Here is a 19,354-nt window from a genome sequence, read left to right on the forward strand (position 1 = left end):
TGATTGCCCTTCTCTGTGGAAATATCTTCACTGGTATCAATTTTTAGGTAACACCTATAAGAGATATCATACGATATGTATCCTTCCTTTTCTGACTTACTACAAGTCACGTGATTACCTCTAGACTCATCTATGGTTTTGCACATGGCATTGTGTCCTTTTTTTCCTTGGCTAATATTCCGTCTGTACATGTACCAGTTCTTCTGTGTCCACTCATCTGTTGATGGACTTCTTCTTTGCTTCCATGTCGTGGCTATTGTAATGCTGCAGCAATGCACATTTGCCTGCATATGTCTTTCCAATTCTGTCTTCTTAGGTTATAGGCCCAGGAGTGGGCCGGCTGGGTCATATGGTAGCAAAATGTTTACCTTGTAGAAGCACCTCCATTCTGTTCTCATTAGTGCCTCTTATCAGGTTACATCCCTCCTAAAGTTGAGGTTATGCTCTTCTCCACAAGACCTTCAGCGTTTATTGTTTGTAGTATTTTTGCTGATGTTTATTCTGACTAGTGTGAGTTGATATCACTTTGTGGTTGGATCGGCATGCGTCTCATAATCCCTTGAAATTGCACTTTCTGGCATGTCCTTTTTTTCTTCAAACTGTGAGTACAGCTTACCTCTTCAAATTGTTTTCGTGAAGTAGGTGTGACATTTAGAAATATTTTGGCCATTCCCTCCCTCAAGACATTTTGAGGGCAGGTTTCATTTACAGCACTCCAGTCCTGCTGCATATGAAGTGACCCTTACCACAGGTTTCAAAGCTGCTGTTGCAGGTAACGGCCAGAGTGTGGCAGCATTTCTGCTTTTCCCAATGTGGTACCTAGGGAAACAGACCTTCCTGGCAATGGTGTTCCCCTGTTAAAAATTAGAGTGGAATGTGCCCAGATAAATCCCCAAATGCTGATGTTTCCTTACTTATGTTTGTTTTCTAAATTGAATTTATATTTTTTATTGGAGTCATATTCCATTGTGTACATGGACCACTTCTTCTTTGTGCATTCCTCTGTTGCTGGACATTTTCGTAGCTTCCAAGTGTTGGCTATGGTAAATATTACTGGAGTGCAGGATTGCCAGCCTGTATCTTTTGATTTAGTTTGTTGTTTTTTGTGGTACATGGACCTCTCACTGCCATGGCCCCTACCGTTGCAGAGCACAGGCTCCGGATGCAGAGGCCCAGCAGCCATAGCTCACGGACCAGCCGCTCCGTGGCATGTGGGGTCTTCCCTAACAGGGGCATGAACCCGTGTCTCCGGCATCGGCGGTGGACTCTCAACCACTGCACCACCAGTGAAGTCCAGACTGTGCCTTTTTGATTCTAATTCTCTCAGGTGCTAGGCCCAGCAGTGGATATGCTTGACTGCATGGTAGCTCAGTACTTAGCATTTAAAAGCACCAGCTTTGAGTTTTCCTTACTGGCCCTTATGATGTCCGATGTTGAACCAAGTGTAGGAACTCCACAACCCGTTCAGCATTTATTGTTTGCAGAATTTTTGCTGATAGCCATTCTGACTGGTGTGAGCTGATAAGTTTTTTGTAATTTGGATTTGTATGTCTTTAATTATTCCTATTGTTCAGCATTTTTCACGCCTTTTTAAAATTTATGTTAAAAAAAGAGAAAAAAACGGAGAGTACAATTAAACTCTTGAAATTGTCTCCTTGGATGGTTGCTCTCTTTTGAATTTTTGGTCAATATTCGAACCCAGGATTGTTTTTGAGGGCAGGTGTCATTCACAGGACTGTAATGAGTGTGAATATTTAGTGACCATTAGCACTGGGTTTAAAGCTGCTGTTGTGGGAAACGGCCACAAGGAGGCAGCATTTCTCCATTCCCAAATCTGGTACTAGGGTAGCATAGCCTTTCTGGAAGTGCTGTTCCTACGTTGTAAATTAAAATGGAATGTGCCTGGAGAAAACCCAGTAAGTTTATGTCACATTACTTCATGTTCCTTGTTTTAGTATTTTTAATCGGGGTAATTATTGGAATATTGTTTGTACTAGGTGTACACAATCAGGTTCATTTGTGCATTATATATATATATATATATATATATATATATATATATATATATATATATATATATATATATTCATTTACAGAGCCACTTCCCATGTAAATTATTGCAGACTGTTCCATAGACCTCCCTTGCTATATGGTCGGTCTTTTTAATATATGTATTTAATAGGTATTTCTACACGTATGATAACCGTAATCTTAATTTTTCCATTCTCCTCACTTTTCCTTTTAGATAAGCATAGTTTGTTTTCTAAGTCTGTGAGTTTCTTCCTCTGTGGAAATATGTTCAATTGTGTCAGTTCTTAGATAATGCCTATAAGTGATATCATAGTATATGTCTTTTCCTTTCCAACTTACTGCATGTTCTGTGATTGTCTCTAGGCTCATCTATGGTACCTCAAAGAGCAGTGTTTCATTGTTTTCCATGGCTAATATTCCATTGTCTACATGGACCACTTCTTCTTTTTCCACTCATCTGGTGATGGACATTTTCGTTGCTTCCATGTCTTGGCTACTGTGAAAATTCCTGCAGTGCGGCTGTTGAAGCCTGTGCCTTCTCGACTCTGGACTTCTCAGGTGAGAGGCTCAGCAGTGGGCCTGTTGAATGGAATGGTGGCTCAATTTTTACTTTTCAACACAGCTTCTTTCTGTTCTCATTATTGGCTGTTACCACTTTACACCTCACCAGCAGCTAGAGGGTACACAGTTCTCTAAAACCCCTTCAGCATTTATTGTTTGTATTATTTAAGCTCATGGTAGTTGACATGTGTGAGTTGAAACCTTTTAGGAGGTTAGATTTGCATGAGTCTAATAATTCCTGATGTTGAGCTTTTATCCATTTTCCTCTTTTTTGAAAATGAGTGAGTAAAACTTACCCCTCCATACGATCTCCTTGAAAAATTTGCGAGTTATGAATTTTTTTGGCCATTCCCTACCTCCAAACAATTATTTAGGGCAGGTGTCCTTTACAGCCCTGGGTCCTTGTGAATGTTAAGTGACCATTACCTGGGGGTTTAAAGCCTCTCTTGTGGGAAACGGCCACAAGGCGGCAGCATTTCTACATTTCCAACTCTGGGTTTTTGGGCAACAGAGATTTCCGGGAAATCGTGTTACTAAGCTGCAAATTAGAGTGGAATGTGCCAGCGCAAACCCACAAGAGCTTATATCCCCTAAATTGTTGTTTGTTTTTTAAATTTAATTTTTATTAATTATCAGAGCAAATTTGATAAAAATGTAGATTCTCCTAGGTGTACAGTTTCTGGTTCATACTATCAATGTATCTGTCTATTCCTCTTTGGATCCATTCCTGTGTATGTTATTATAGAGTGTTCAGTAGACCACTCTTCGTATTCCATAGGTATTTTGTGATTATATATTTCGTATATATTAGTACATGTCTGTTAACCCCCATGTCCTAATTCATACATTCCTTACACATTTCCATTTCATTAAACATAATTTGGTTTTCTGAATCTATGTGTGTCCTTCTCTTGGAAATTATTTCATGGGTATCAATTTTTTGGTAACACCTATAAGTGATGTCATAAGAAGATGTCTGTCGTTCTCTTTCTTTCATACTACAAGTTGGGTGATTATCTCTATATCCTTCTATGGTGGTGCCAATGGCACTGTTCCATGCTTTTTCTTAAATAATATTCCATTGTGTACATGGAGGAATTTTTCTTGGTGTATTTTTCTGTTGATGGATATTTTGGTTTATTCCATGTCTTGGTTATGGTACAAGTTGATGCAGTGCAGGATTGCCAGCCTGTGTCTTTTTGATTCTGGTCTACTCAGGTGAAAGGCCAATGAGTGGGCCTACCAGATCACATGGTAGCTCCATTTTGTTCTCACTACTGGCTGTTACCAGGTTACATCCCACAAGCAGCTAAAGGGTACGCAGTTCTTTAAAACCCCTTCAGCACTTATTCCTTGTAGACTTTTTTGTTGATGATCATTCTGACAACTGTGAGGTGAACTTTTTTGTACAATGGATTTGCATGGCTTTATTAATTTCTTTTGTTCAGCCTTTTTCCATTCCTGTTTTTTTAACAAAAAAGAAAGAAAGAAAAAGAAACAGAAGACAAATGTGCATAAAATATGCCTCTTGAAACTGTCGTTTTGAAATGTGGACGTCTTTTGAATGTTTTGATCGATATACGACCCCAGGATTTTTTCAGGCCAGGTGTGATTTACAGCCCTACAATTATTTTGAATATCCACTGACCATTAGGGCTGGGATTAAAGCTGCTGTTGTGTGAAACGGCCACAAGGTGGCAGCAGTTCTCCTTTACCAAATCTGGTTACTAGGGCCACAGAGCCTCAATGGAAGTCGTGTTCTAGGTTGTAATTTAGAAGGCAATGTGCCAGGAGAAAGTCCCTTATGTTTGTCTCACTAATTCTTGTTCGTTCTTTAAATTTAATTTTTATTTTTATATCACAGCAAGTTTGATTACAATGTTTGGCTTGTTGTAGGTGTGCAAGATATGGTTCTTTTACATATATACATATGTCTGTTCTTCCTGGGATCCTTTTCCCATGTACCTTATGACAGAATGTGGAGTAGTCTTCTCTTGGTATTTCGTAGGTCTCGGTGATTATATATTTCACCTGTGTTTGTGTATGTCTGTTAACCCCAATATCCTAATGTATCCAATCCTCACACCTTTCCATTGGTGAACCATAAGTTTGTTTAATGAATCTGTGATTGCCCTTCTCTGTGGAAGTATCTTCACGGGTATCAATTTTTATGTAACACCTATAAGTGATATCATATGATATGTGTCTTTCTTTTTCTGACTTACAACAAGTCACGTGATTACCTCTAGACTCATCTACGGTGCTGCATATGGCATTGTGTCCTTCTTTTCCTTGGCTAATATTCCGTCTGTACATGTACCAGGTCTTCTTTGTCCACTCCTCTGTTGATGGACTTTTTGGTTGCTTCCATGTCATGGCTATTGTAATGCTGTGGCAATGCACATTTGCCTGCCTGTGTCTTTGCAATTCTGTCTTCTTAGGTTATAGGCCCAGGACTGGGCCTGCTGGATCATATGGTAGCAAAATGTTTACCTTATAGAGGCACCTCCATTCTGTTCTCATTAGGGGCTCTTACCAGGTTATGTCACACTTAAAGTTGACGGTATGCACTTCTCCACAAAACCTTCACCATTTATTGCTTGTAGTATTTTTGCTGATGTTTATTCTGACTAGCGTGAGCTGATACCTCTTTGTGGTTGGAATTGCTTGCATCTCATATTCCCTTGAAATTGAGCTTTCTGGCATGCCCTTTTTCTCTTCAAACTGTGAGTACAGCTTACCTCTTCAAATTGTTTTCCTGAAGTATGTGTGACATTTAGAAATATTTTGGCCATTCCCTCCCTCAAGACATTTTGAGGGCAGGTTTCATTTACAGACCTCCTGTACTGGTGCATATGAAGTGACTCTTAGCACAGGTTTGAAAGCTGTTGTTGCAGGTAATGGCCAGTGTGCATCAGCATTTCACAATTCTATGAAATGTAATTAAACACACAATATGTAGTTTTTCTTTTAAATTTCCATTGTTACTTTTTTAAAGTATAATTATAATTGAAGTTCTTAGTACGAAGTGAAATTTTAAAAGATTAAAGTAAAATATTTTACTAGTTGCCTTCCTTACACATTGACTGAAATGACCAGCATAATGTGTAGATATCTCACTTTATCCAAGTGTTCTATACGTGTGGAACATTATGTTTCTCCCTGTAGAACAACAGATTTAGCTCTCAAACTTTTTATAGGCTACATATCAGTCCCTAGAACAGAAGTACTCAGTATTTCAGATTTAACTTTTTAAGGGACTCAGGATACTTTGTGCTTTATTTTGTTGTTCTGCTAATTTGTTTTAACTCCAGAAAAAAATATTTTTTAAATAGAAAATAAAAATTAAGCTAGGAGTAATGATTAGGATTTAGGGTACAGGTTAAGATTAGGGAACATGTAAGGTTGCCAGTTTGGGTAGTGTTTAGTGTTACAGTAAGGCTTAGTGTACAGTTTATGGTATGGGTATGGTTTAGTGTACTGGTTAGTGTATGGGTTTGGATTAGAGTACGTGTTTGTGCAAGGTTTAGGGTACCACTTAGTGTTAGTAGTGTTAGTGTACAGTTTAAGGTAATGGTAAGTGTTAAGATTAAAGTTAGGGTTACAGTAAGGGAATGGGTAGAGTTAGCAAACAGATATGCTTTAGAGTAAAATTAAGGGTATGAAAACGACTTAGGGTCAGGGTACATGTTATGGTAGGGGTTAGGGTACAGCTTAGGGAATGGGTACAGTTTTGGGTACACGTTAGGTTACGACAACATGTTACAGTTAGGGTACGCGTTATGGTATGGGTTAGTGAATGGGTAAGTTTTAGAGTACATGTTAGGGTACGAAAACGGGATAGGCTTAGGGTACTGGTTAGCAAAAGAGTTAGGGATAGGGAACATGTATGGTTTAGGGTACAGGTAAAGGTAAAAAAATGGGTTAGAATGCGTTCTGGGGTATCCCTAAGTGTTAGTGTATGGGTTAGGTTTAGTGTTAGTGAACAGGTAAGCTGTAGGGTACAAGATAGTATAAGAAAACGGATTGTCAGCTACTATTAAATCAAGCATACCCACCTCTGTGCTTATAGCCTGACAGGATGAGAATCAAAAACTCACAGGCTGGGCTTCAATGGTGGCGCAGTGGTTGAGAGTCTGCCTGCTGATGCAGGGGACACCAGTTCATGCCATGGTCCAGGAAGATCACACATGCTGCGGAGGGCCTGGTCCTGTGAGCTATGGCTACAGGGCCTACAAGTCTGGAGCCTGAGCTCAGCAGCAGGAGAGGCCACCGCAGTGAGAGGCCTGCATACTGCAAAAAACAAACAAAAAAGACACAGGCTGGCAATCCTGCACTCCAGTAATATTTACCATAGCCAACACTTGGAAGCTACGAAAATGTCCATCAACAGAGGAATGCACAAAGAAGAAGTGGTCCATGTACACAATGGAATATGACTCCAATAAAAAAATATAAATTCAATTTATAAAACAAACATAAGTAAGGACACATCAACATTTGGGGTCACATTCAACTCTAATATATAACCCAGGAACACCACTGTCAGGATGGTCTGTTTCCGTAGTTACCAGATTGGGAAAAGCAGAAATGCTGACGCCCTCTGGCCATTACCTGCAACAGCAGCTTTAAAACGTGTGCTGAAGGTCACTTCATATGCACCAGTACAGGAGGTCTGTAAATGAAACCTGCCCTCAAAATGTCTTGAGGGAGGTAATGGCCAAAATATTTCTAAATGTCACACATACTTCAGGAAAACAATTTGAAGAGGTAAGCTGTACTCACAGTTTGAAGAAAAAAAGGACATGCCAGAAAGCTGAATTTCAAGTGATTATGAGATGCATGCAAATCCAACCACAAAGTGGTATCAGCTCACAATAGTCAGAATAAACATCAGCAAAAAATCTACAAACAATAAATGCTGAAGGTGTTGTGGAGAAGTGCATACCGTCAACTTTAAGTGTGACATAACCTGGTAAGAGCCCCTAATGAGAACAGAATGGAGGTGCCTCTATAAGGTAAACATTTTGCTACCATATGATCCAGCAGGCCCAGTCCTGGGCCTATAACCTAAGAAGACAGAATTGCAAAGACACAGGCAGGCAAATGTGCATTGCCACAGCATTACAATAGCCATGACATGGAAGCAACCAAAAAGTCCATCAACAGAGGAGTGGACAAAGAAGAACTGGTACATGTACAGACGGAATATTAGCCAAGGAAAAGAAGGACACAATGCCATGTGCAGCACCGCAGATGAGTCTAGAGGTAATCACGTGACTTGTTGTAAGTCAGAAAAAGAAAGACACATATCATATGATATCACTTATAAGTGTTACATAAAAATTGATACCAGTGAAGATACTTCCACAGAGAAGGGCAATCACAGATTCATTAAACAAACTTATGGTTCACCAATGGAAAGGTGTGAGGATTGGATACATTAGGATATTGGGGTTAACAGACATACACAAACACAGGTGAAATATATAATCACCGAGACCTACGAAATACCAAGAGAAGACTACTCCACATTCTGTCATAAGGTACGTGGGAAAAGGATCCCAGGAAGAACAGACATATGTATATATGTAAAAGAACCATATCTTGCACACCTACAACAAGCCAAACATTGTAATCAAACTTGCTGTGATATAAAAATAAAAATTAAATTTAAAGAACGAACAAGAATTAGTGAGACAAACATAAGGGGCTTTCTCCTGCCACATTCCCTTCTAAATTACAACCTAGAACACGACTTCCATTGAGGCTCTGTGGCCCTAGTAACCAGATTTGGTAAAGGAGAACTGCTGCCACCTTGTGGCCGTTTCACACAACAGCAGCTTTAATCCCAGCGCTAATGGTCAGTGGATATTCAAAATAATTGCAGGCCTGTAAACGACACCAGCTCTGAAAACAAATCCTGGGGTCGTATATCGACCAAAAATTTCAAAAGACGTCCACATTTCAAAACGACAGTTTCAAGAGGCATATGTTACGCACATTTCTGTTCTGCTTCTTTTTCGTTCTTTCTTTTTTTCTTAAAAAAAACGGGAATGGAAAAAGGCAACCCTCAGAATGGGAGAAAATATTTGCAAATGAATCAATGGACCAAGGTTTAATCTACAATATATATAAACAGCTCAGGCAGCTTAATATTAAAAAAACAAACAACCCAATCCAAAAATGGGTAGAACATCTAAATTGACCTTTCTTCAAAGAAGACACAGAGATGGCCAAGGTGCACATGAAAAGCTGCTCAACATCACTAATTATTAGAGAAATGCAAATCCAAACTACAATGAGGTATCACCTCACACCTGTTAGAATGGGCATCATCAGAAAATCTACAAACAACAAATTCCGGGGAGGGTGTGGACAAAAGGAACCCTCTTCCACTATTGGTGGGCATGTAAATGGACACAGTCACTATGGAGAACAGTATGGAGGTTCCTTAAAAAACGAAAAATAGAATTACCATATGATCCAGCTACCCCAATTCTGGGCATATACCCAGAGAAAACCATAAATCAAAAAGACACATTCACCACAATGTTCATTGCAGCACTATTTACAATAGCCAGGTAATGGAAGCAACCTAAATGCCCACAGACAGAGGAATGGACAAAGATATGGTACATATATAAAATGGAATATTACTCAGCCATAAAAAGGAATGAAACTGGGTCATTTGTAGAGACGTCGATGGACCTAGAGACTGTCATACAGAGTGAAGTAAGTCAGAAAGAGAAAAACATATATTGTATATTAATGCATATATGTGGAACCTAGAGAAATGGCACAGATGAACAGGTTTGCAGGGCAGAAATAGAGACACGGAGGGAGAGAACAAACCTATGGACATCAAGGAGGGGAAGCCATGGGGTGGTGGTGGTGGGATGAGTTGGGAGACTGGAATTGACCTGTATACATGTATATGTATATTATAGATAACTAATAATAACCTGCTGTATAAAAAAATAAATAAAATAAAATTTCAAAAATTTTTAAAATAAATAAAATTTAAAAATAAAACAGAAAAATGTTCCTCCCTTCACAAATATGTATTTATATGAATGAATAATTTCCATGCTTATATCTATAAATACATTAAAGGGAATAAAATCTACCTTGAACCAAAAAAAAAAAAAAAAAGAAAACAGATACGACCAGTTATACAGAGGAAAATCCTATCAGGGCACTTGCTTCATTGGTAAACAATTCGGAAGTTGGTCAGAGGTGCGGAATCATCTCACATGCAGCCAGCAGCCCCCCCGCAAGGAGCGTCCTCATTGCAAAGCTGGGGGACCGTGCCAAGGCATCTGTGAGTAAACGTGAGTTGAGCCCCAGGCCAGCTGCTGCTGAACTGTTCCCACCCTTCCCAGGTAAAACACCTGAATATGTACAAGGACTTGAAAGCCTAGAGGAAGGGCCCTGGAGCCACACCAGCGACAGCACGCAGGCCGACTTGGTGCCTGCAGTCCAGCCAGGATGGTCCTGGCCCCGGGCAGTCTTCTGGAAGCTTTCCATTTCCCTGCCTGAGATACCCCTCCTGTCCCGGCCCCCACTGCATTTTTCCTTCCTCACCTCTGCCCGGGGAGCAATTCCAGCGATAGGTATGGGTGACACATCCTCTTCTTTAGCAGATGGCAGCCTGGCAACTCCTGCAGAAAGTCCAGCAGAGCCCCACTGACACCGGGCCTGCCACAAAGCTGTGGCCCCTCACTCACTCCCACCAGCACAGCCCCGAGACTGACGGCGCAGAGAATATGGCGTCAGGCACAGCTGCAGGGGCTCTTGCTGCCTGGAGCGGTGTTTATATTGACCTCAACCAAGGCACACCTGGGGAGGGCTGGCCGGCAGGGTCAGGCTGCCCAGGTCAGCCAATCCTCACCCCTCAGGGGCTCACATTGCCGAAAATGGACCTCGCTGAACCGGCCACGTCCAAGGAACAGGTGTGGGCTCCTGAGAGTCACGATACACAAGGGGCTGCAGCTCCGGCTTTTTTCTAATCATTTTATCTGGCCCATGAGTGGGAGACAACTTCAAGAAGACCCTCTCCTAATGAGAGGAACTCAGGAGTCAGGGAGAGGAGGGGTGATGGGTGGAGACAGAGGCTTGGTGCCCCGGCTACAGTGGAAGTCTCTGGAAGGCCAGGCAGAGTGAAGCCACACAGAGTGATGCCCAGGGTCACAGACCTGTCGGAGCTGCTGTTTGTTAGTTCAAGTCCGCTCTGAGGTGCTCTGTGTCAGCTCTGAGTGACAGGTGATCTGGGGTGCTCTGCAATGAGGGCTATGTGCACGGTTCCTGTGTGCCCAGCCCTGCCGTGGTACCTGCCCAGGGGAGCTCCGTATCCTGGGAGGGGCCTGACCACGAGAGCCCCATGGGCTGCTGGGTAGATGCACAGGTGAGCTCCATAACATGGGAGTGGCCTGACCATGAGAGCCCCGTGGGCTGCTGGGGACATGCCCAGGTTAGGCCCATATCCTGGGAGGGGCCTGACTACGAGAGCCCCATGTGCTGCTGGGTAGTTGCGCAGGTGAACTCCGTAACCTGGGAGTGGCCTGACCACAAGAGCCCCGTGGGCTGCTGGGGACCTGGTAAAGGATGTCAGGACAGTCAGTGAAGCCACTGAGGATATACATCCAGTAGTTCCTAATTCCTACACCCTGCTGGTCATTCTACCATCCACCAGGACATGGTATTCTGTATTAGAATTCAATGATGCCTTCTTCTGTATTCCATTGGTCCCAGAAAGCCTCTGCTGCCCTAGTAACCAGATTTGAGAATGGAGAAATGCTGCTGCCTTGTGGCCGTTTCACACAACAGCAGCTTTAAACCCAGTGCTAATGGTCACTAAATATTCACACTCATTGCAGGCCTGTAAAGGACACCTGCCCTCAAAAACAATCCTGGGGTCGAAAATTGACCACAAAATTCAAAAGAGGGCAACCGTCCAAGAAGACAATTTCAAGAGGTTAATTGTACTCTCCAGTTTTCCTGTTTTTCTGTAGCAGAAATTTTAAAAGGCATGGAAAAATGCTGAACGTTAGGAATAATTAAAGATATGCACATCCAAATTACAAAAACCTATCAGCTCATACCAGTCAGAATGGCCATCAGCAAAATTTCTGCAAAAAATAAATGCTGAAGGGGTTTTGGAGAAATGCCTACCCTTGGTTCAATATGGGACATGGTAAGAGCCAATAATGAAAACAAAATGGAGGTGCCTTGTAAAGGTAAATACTGAGCTACCATTCAATCGAGCATACCCACTGCTGGGCCTATCGCCTGAGGGGATGAGAATCAAAAAGACACAGGCTGGGCTTCACTGGTGGTGCAGTGGTTGAGAGTCCGCCTGGCAATTCAGGGGACATGGGTTCATGCCCTGTTTTGGAAGATCCCACATGACGCGGAGTGGCTGGTCCCATGAGCTATGGCTGCTGGGCCTGTGCATCTGGAGCCTGTGCTCTGCAATGGGAAGGTTCACATCAGTGAGAGGCACACGTACCCCAAAAAAAAAAAAATAAAAATAAATAAAGACACAGGCTGGCTATCCTGCAATCCAGCAATATTTACCATAGCCAACACTTGGAAGCTACGAAAATGTCCATCAACAGAGGAATGCACAAAGAAGAAGTGGTCCATGTACACAATGGAATATGACTCCAATAAAAAAATATAAATTCAATTTATAAAACAAACATAAGTAAGGACACATCAGCTTTTGGGGTCACATTCAACTCTTATAACCCAGGAACACCACTGTCAGGATGGTCTGTTTCCGTAGTTACCAGATTGGGAAAAGCAGAAATGCTGACGCCCTCTGGCCATTACCTGCAACAGCAGCTTTAAAACGTGTGCTGAGGGTCACTTCATATGCACCAGTACAGGAGGTCTGTAAATGAAACCTGCCCTCAAAATGTCTTGAGGGAGGTAATGGCCAAAATATTTCTAAATGTCACACATACTTCAGGAAAACAATTTGAAGAGGTAAGCTGTACTCACAGTTTGAAGAAAAAAAGGACATGCCAGAAAGCTGAATTTCAAGTGATTATGAGATGCATGCAAAAACAACCACAAAGTGCTATCAGCTCACATTTGTCAGATTAAACATCAGGAAAAAAATCTACAAACAATAAATGCTGAAGGTGTTGTGGAGAAGTGCATACCGTCAACTTTAAGTGTGACATAACCTGGTAAGAGCCCCTAATGAGAACAGAATGGAGGTGCCTCTATAAGGTAAACATTTTGCTACCATATGATCCAGCAGGCCCAGTCCTGGGCCTATAACCTAAGAAGACAGAATTGCAAAGACACAGGGAGGCAAATGTGCATTGCCACAGCATTACAATAGCCATGACATGGAAGCAACCAAAAAGTCCATCAACAGAGGAGTGGACAAAGAAGACCTGGTACATGTACAGACACAATATTAGCCAAGGAAAAGAAGGACACAATGCCATATGCAGCACCGTAGATGAGTCTAGAGGTAATCACTTGACTTGTTGTAAGTCAGAAAAAGAAAGACACATATCATATGATATCACTTATAGGTGTTACATAAAAATTGATACCAGTGAAGATACTTCCACAGAGAAGGGCAATCACAGATTCATTAAGCAAACTTATGGTTCACCAATGGAAAGGTGTGAGGATTGGATACATTAGGATATTGGGGTTAACAGACATACACAAACACAGGTGAAATATATAATCACCGAGACCTACGAAATACCAAGAGAAGACTACTCCACATTCTGTCATAAGGTACGTGGGAAAAGGATCCCAGGAAGAACAGACATATGTATATATGTAAAAGAACCATATCTTGCACACCTACAACAAGCCAAACATTGTAATCAAACTTGCTGTGATATAAAAATAAAAATTAAATTTAAAGAACGAACAAGAATTAGTGAGACAAACATAAGGGGCTTTCTCCTGCCACATTCCCTTCTAAATTACAACCTAGAACACGACTTCCATTGAGGCTCTGTGGCCCTAGTAACCAGATTTGGTAAAGGAGAACTGCTGCCACCTTGTGGCCGTTTCACACAACAGCAGCTTTAATCCCAGCGCTAATGGTCAGTGGATATTCAAAATAATTGCAGGCCTGTAAATGACACCAGCTCTGAAAACAAATCCTGGGGTCGTATATCGACCAAAAATTTCAAAAGACGTCCACATTTCAAAACGACAGTTTCAAGAGGCATATGTTACGCACATTTCTGTTCTGCTTCTTTTTCGTTCTTTCTTTTTTTCTTAAAAAAAACGGGAGGGCTTCCCTGGTGGCGCAGTGGTTGAGAGTCCGCCTGCCGATGCAGGGGACGCGGGTTCGTGCCCCGGTCTGGGAGGATCCCACATGCCGCGGAGCGGCTGGGCCCGTGAGCCGTGGCCGCTGAGCCTGTGCTCCGGAGCCTGTGCTCCGCAAGGGGAGAGGCCACAACAGTGAGAGGCCCGCCTACCGCAAAAAAAAAAAAAAAAAAAAAAAAAAAAAAAAAAAAAAAAACGGGAATGGAAAAAGGCAACCCTCAGAATGGGAGAAAATATTTGCAAACGAATCAATGGACCAAGGTTTAATCTACAATATATATAAACAGCTCAGGCAGCTTAATATTAAAAAAACAAACAACCCAATCCAAAAATGGGTAGAACATCTAAATTGACCTTTCTTCAAAGAAGACACAGAGATGGCCAAGATGCACATGAAAAGCTGCTCAACATCACTAATTATTAGAGAAATGCAAATCCAAACTACAATGAGGTATCACCTCACACCTGTTAGAATGGGCATCATCAGAAAATCTACAAACAACAAATGCTGGAGAGGGTGTGGACAAAAGGAACCCTCTTCCACTATTGGTGGGCATGTAAATGGACACAGTCACTATGGAGAACAGTATGGAGGTTCCTTAAAAAACGAAAAATAGAATTACCATATGATCCAGCTACCCCAATTCTGGGCATATACCCAGAGAAAACCATAAATCAAAAAGACACATTCACCACAATGTTCATTGCAGCACTATTTACAATAGCCAGGTAATGGAAGCAACCTAAATGCCCACAGACAGAGGAATGGATAAAGATATGGTACATATATAAAATGGAATATTACTCAGCCATAAAAAGGAATGAAACTGGATCATTTGTAGAGACGTCGATGGACCTAGAGACTGTCATACAGAGTGAAGTAAGTCAGAAAGAGAAAAACAAATATTGTATATTAATGCATATATGTGGAACCTAGAGAAATGGTACAGATGAACAGGTTTGCAGGGCAGAAATAGAGACACGGAGGGAGAGAACAAACCTATGGACATCAAGGAGGGGAAGCCATGGGGTGGTGGTGGTGGGATGAGTTGGGAGACTGGGATTGACCTGTATACATGTATATGTATAATATAGATAACTAATAATAACCTGCTGTATAAAATAATAAATAAAATTAAATTTCCTTGTTTTTTTAAAATAAATAAATTTTTAAAATAAAACAGAAAAAAGTTCTTCCCTTCTCACAGATGTATTTATATGAATGAATAATTTCCATGCTTATATGTATAAATACATTAAAGAGGAATAAAATCTACCTTGAACCAAAAAAGAAAAAAAAAACCAGATACAGTTATACAGAGGAAAATCCTATCAGGGCACTTGCTCCATTGGTAAACAATTCTGAAGTTGGTCAGATGTGGGCAATCATCTCCCATGCGGCCAGCAGCCCCCCGCAAGGAGTGTCCTCATTTCAAAGCTGGGGGACCGTGCCGAGGCGTCTGTGAGTAAACGTGCGCTGAGCCCCAGGCCAGCTGCTGTTGAACTGTTCCCACCCTTCCCAGGTAAAACACCTGAATATGTACAAGGACTTGAAAGCCTAGAGGAAGGGCCGTGGTGGCACACCAGCGAAAGCACGCAGGCTGACTTGTTTCCTCTAGGCCAGCCAGGATGGTCCTGGCCCAGGGCGCTCTTTTGGAAGCTTTTCTTTCCCTGTCTGAGATACCCCTCCTGTCCTGGCCCCCACTGCTTTTTTCCTTCTTCACCTCTGCCCGAGTAGAATTTCCAATGGAAGGTATGGGTGACACATCCTCTTCTTTAGCAGGTGGCAGCCTGGCAACTCCTGCAGAAAGTCCAGCAGAGCCCCACTCACTACGGGCCTCCCACAAAGCCATGGCCCCTCACTCCCTCCCACCAGTCCAGCCCCGACACTGCTGACGGGGCAGAGTATATGGTGTCAGGCACAGCTGCAGTGGCTCTTGCTGCCTGGAGCGGTGTTTATATTGACCTCAACCCAGGCACACCTGGAGAGGGCTGGCCGGCATGGTCTGGCTGCCCAGGTCCGCCAATCCTCACCCCTCAGGGGCTCACATTGGAGAAAATGGACCTCGTGAACCGGTCAGGTACAAGGAACAGGTGTGGGCTCCTGAGAGTCATGATACAGAAGAGGCTGCAGCTCCGGCTTGTTTTCTAATCATTTTATCTGGCCCATGAGTTGGAGACAACTTCAAGCAGACCCTGTCCTTATGAGAGGAGCCCAGGAGTCAGGGAGAGGAGGGGTGATGGGTTCAGACAGAGTCCTGGTGCCCCGGCTGCCGTGGAAGTCTGTGGAAGATCAGGCAGAGGAAGGCTGCACCGAGTGATGCCCAGGTTCACAGACCTTTCAGAGCTGCTGTTTGTTAGTTCAAGCCTGCTCTGAGGTGCTCTGTGTCAGCTCTGAGTGACAGGTGATCTGGGGTGCTCTTCAATGAGGGCTATGTGCACGGTTCCTGTGTGCCCAGACCTGCCGTGGTACCTGCCCAGGGGAGCTCCGTATCCTTGGAGGGGCTTGACCACTGGAGCCACATGGGCTGCTGGGTTGTTTCACAGGTGACCTCCATAACCTGGGAGTGGCCTGACCATGAGAGCTCCGTGAGCTTCTGGGAACCTGCCCCTGTGAGCCGCTTTCGCTGGTGGGTAGTTGCGCAGGTGTTCTCCATAACTTGGGAGTGACCTAACCACAAAAGCCCTGTTGGCTGCTGGGGTCGTGCCCCGGTGAGCTCCATATCCTGGGATTGCCCTGACCACCAAAGCCCTGTGGCCTGCTGGGGACCTGGTAAAGAATGTCAGGACAGTCAGTGAAGCCACCGAGTGTATACATCCAGTAGTTCCTAATTCCTACACCCTGCTGGTCATTCTACCATCCACCAGGACATGGTATTCTGTATTAGAGTTCAATGATGCGTTCTTTTATATTCCATTAGTCCCAGAGTCACAAGAAATTTTGGCTTGTGAGTGGCAGGACTCAACATACAACAAAATAATAGTGCTGGTCCGTCCTGCCCCTAGGGTTCAAAAATTCCCACACCACCTTTGGTGAAACGTTATCTAAAGACCTAAAAGTTCTATCTCTGGAAAAGGGAATGCTCCTTCATTATGCAGACGACATTCTGATCGCCAGGCCTACTAAGGAGGCCTCTGAACTACCTAGCCAATAAAGGATAGAAGGTGTCCAAGAAAAGGGCTCATATATCACAGGCTAAGGTGACCTGCCTGGGCTTCATTCTTACGGAAGGTCGGAGAAACCCATCCCAGGAAAGGAAAGAAGGCATTTGAAGCCTTACCCTTTCTAAAACTTGAAGACAGCTTACAGGTCCCTATGGAGGTCGGGGTTTGCTGCATCTGTATCCCTAACTACAGTCTAATAGCTGGGCCTCTATATGAAACACTGAAAGGAAAAGATGACGATCCTTTTGAATTGAATCCAGAAGTGGCCTTTCAAGAATGGAAAGGGCAGTCAATTCAGACCCTTGCCCTGGAACTCCCTAATTTAGCTAAACCCTTTGACCTTTACATTCCCGTTCAAAGGTGAATCGCTCTTGGAGTATTAGTGCAAAAACTGGGACCATTTGAAATGGAAAAATGCAATAATGCCCTCCAGGTAGGATAAACTACGGTCACCAAGGGCTTGGCCCACCGCCCCATCAGGCCTTGATACTGGGGGTATCTAAAAACCTGGAAATCAGCAGCCCACAAGGCCAGCTCCCTCCTAAGGGAAAAGGACCCCACGTGGTGATCCTAACCACCCACCATGCCCTGAAGTTGCAGGGGTAGCTCCATGGGCACACAGACTTCGAGAGAGGAGGCCCTCCAACTCCAACCTCCAGAGAGACAACCGGGGGCAACAGGCTCCCATGACGACTCGTGTGACCATCAGTTGACCTGAAGCTTCTCTCAGAAAACAACAAGATTGTGCCCCAAAAGAGCAGACTACTGCTTGCAGGACTTCCTTCACCCAGATGGGAGCTAATAAGCTTCATGGGGGAACCATGTATCACGCTGTCACCAAAGAAAACCCTACAGACACTGCGGTGACAGCGGCCAATAAGAACGGCTGGACTCCTGGCTCCTTCAAAAGACCGTTGACTCAGTGGCCGCCATGGTCCTGGATCACCACCGACCCTGGACTGTCTGGGAGTTGAGCGGGCAGCGCTCTGATACCTGGTGCTGTTTGTACGTTAATTCAGGGGCCTAACTGAAGAAAGTGCAGACTACTGGTCAGAGCATCTAGGCTGGCAGAAACCGTCAGCCTAAGGTGGCCAAACAAATGTGGGGTGTAGTAAAACCGCCCCCCCCTAGCCTCTCTGCATATCTCTTTCGTGGACCCTTAAAGGTCATTAGAATCTATAACACTTCCAATGCTGGTGCTCAGGCAGACGAGCAGTGAGGCAGGAGGCCTGGGGACAATCAACCTCACCTGGAGGCTGCTGCGGAGAAGTTCTGCCCCTCCCCTCCCTGGAGTATGAGGACTCCCAACTCAGCACAAAGCAGTTACACCCCAAGAATGAGGAACAGGACAAAAGGTGGAGGAGGGATTTGTCACCGGCAAAGCCCATGAAAAATACCTGGGATATAAAAATAGAACCTGGGCAATAAAATAAAGTCTAACCTTTTTTTCCTTTGTGCTTTGTCTAATTTCACGTGCTCCTAGGGTTCCGCATGCAGAGGTCCCACACCCGGCACTTCAGACCCGATTTCCTAGTGCAGAGTGGCTGGGTGGACACCTTAGCTCGCGGGGCCCCATGCAGACTCCGCGACATAGAGCCTGAGCTGCAGCCAACCTGGCCTTCAAGAGCTCCGTCCCCTTCCTCCCGCTGATGCTGCCGGGATCCCTACACAGAAGCACCGCCCACAGCCCGTGGGGGAGCGCACGTTTTCACCTCTCCATTCTGTTTTCAAAATATAAAGTTTCCTTTGCTTCTGAACCAAACTCAGTCTCTGTCTGTTGGCTCCAATGACACTCGACAGGGGGACCCTTGTTGGAGCCCACTCTGGAGGATCAGTAACAGAAATTGAGAACATTGTAACTTCAATGAACAGATGTGTGAGCCAAACTGTAATTAACATAGAGCAGTGTATAAAGCTCGGGTAAAATAAGATGTTTCTAACACTTCCATTTGATATTTCCATCACTTTATTATAAGCAAGTTCAGTGAAGAGGTTTGTCTTATTTGTCAGGTCAACATTAGAGAAATGAAGTAATTTCTTTCCAAGGATGTACATCTAATCATCTTGGCTGAAGCTTCAATCTTGGTTTGAATGCTTTTCCATTGAAAATGATACCTCTCTTTCAGCTCCCCCATTTCTGAGAAGTATAAAATCTTATAATTTATTATTACCAAAGGGGAAAGGTGGGAGGAGGGATAAATTAACAGGTTGGGATTAACACATACACACTGCTATGTATAAAATAGATCATCAACAAGGAACTACTGTATAGCACAGGGAA

Source organism: Hyperoodon ampullatus, assembly GCF_949752795.1.
Source record: "Hyperoodon ampullatus genome assembly, chromosome: 1".
NCBI lineage: Eukaryota > Metazoa > Chordata > Mammalia > Artiodactyla > Ziphiidae > Hyperoodon > Hyperoodon ampullatus.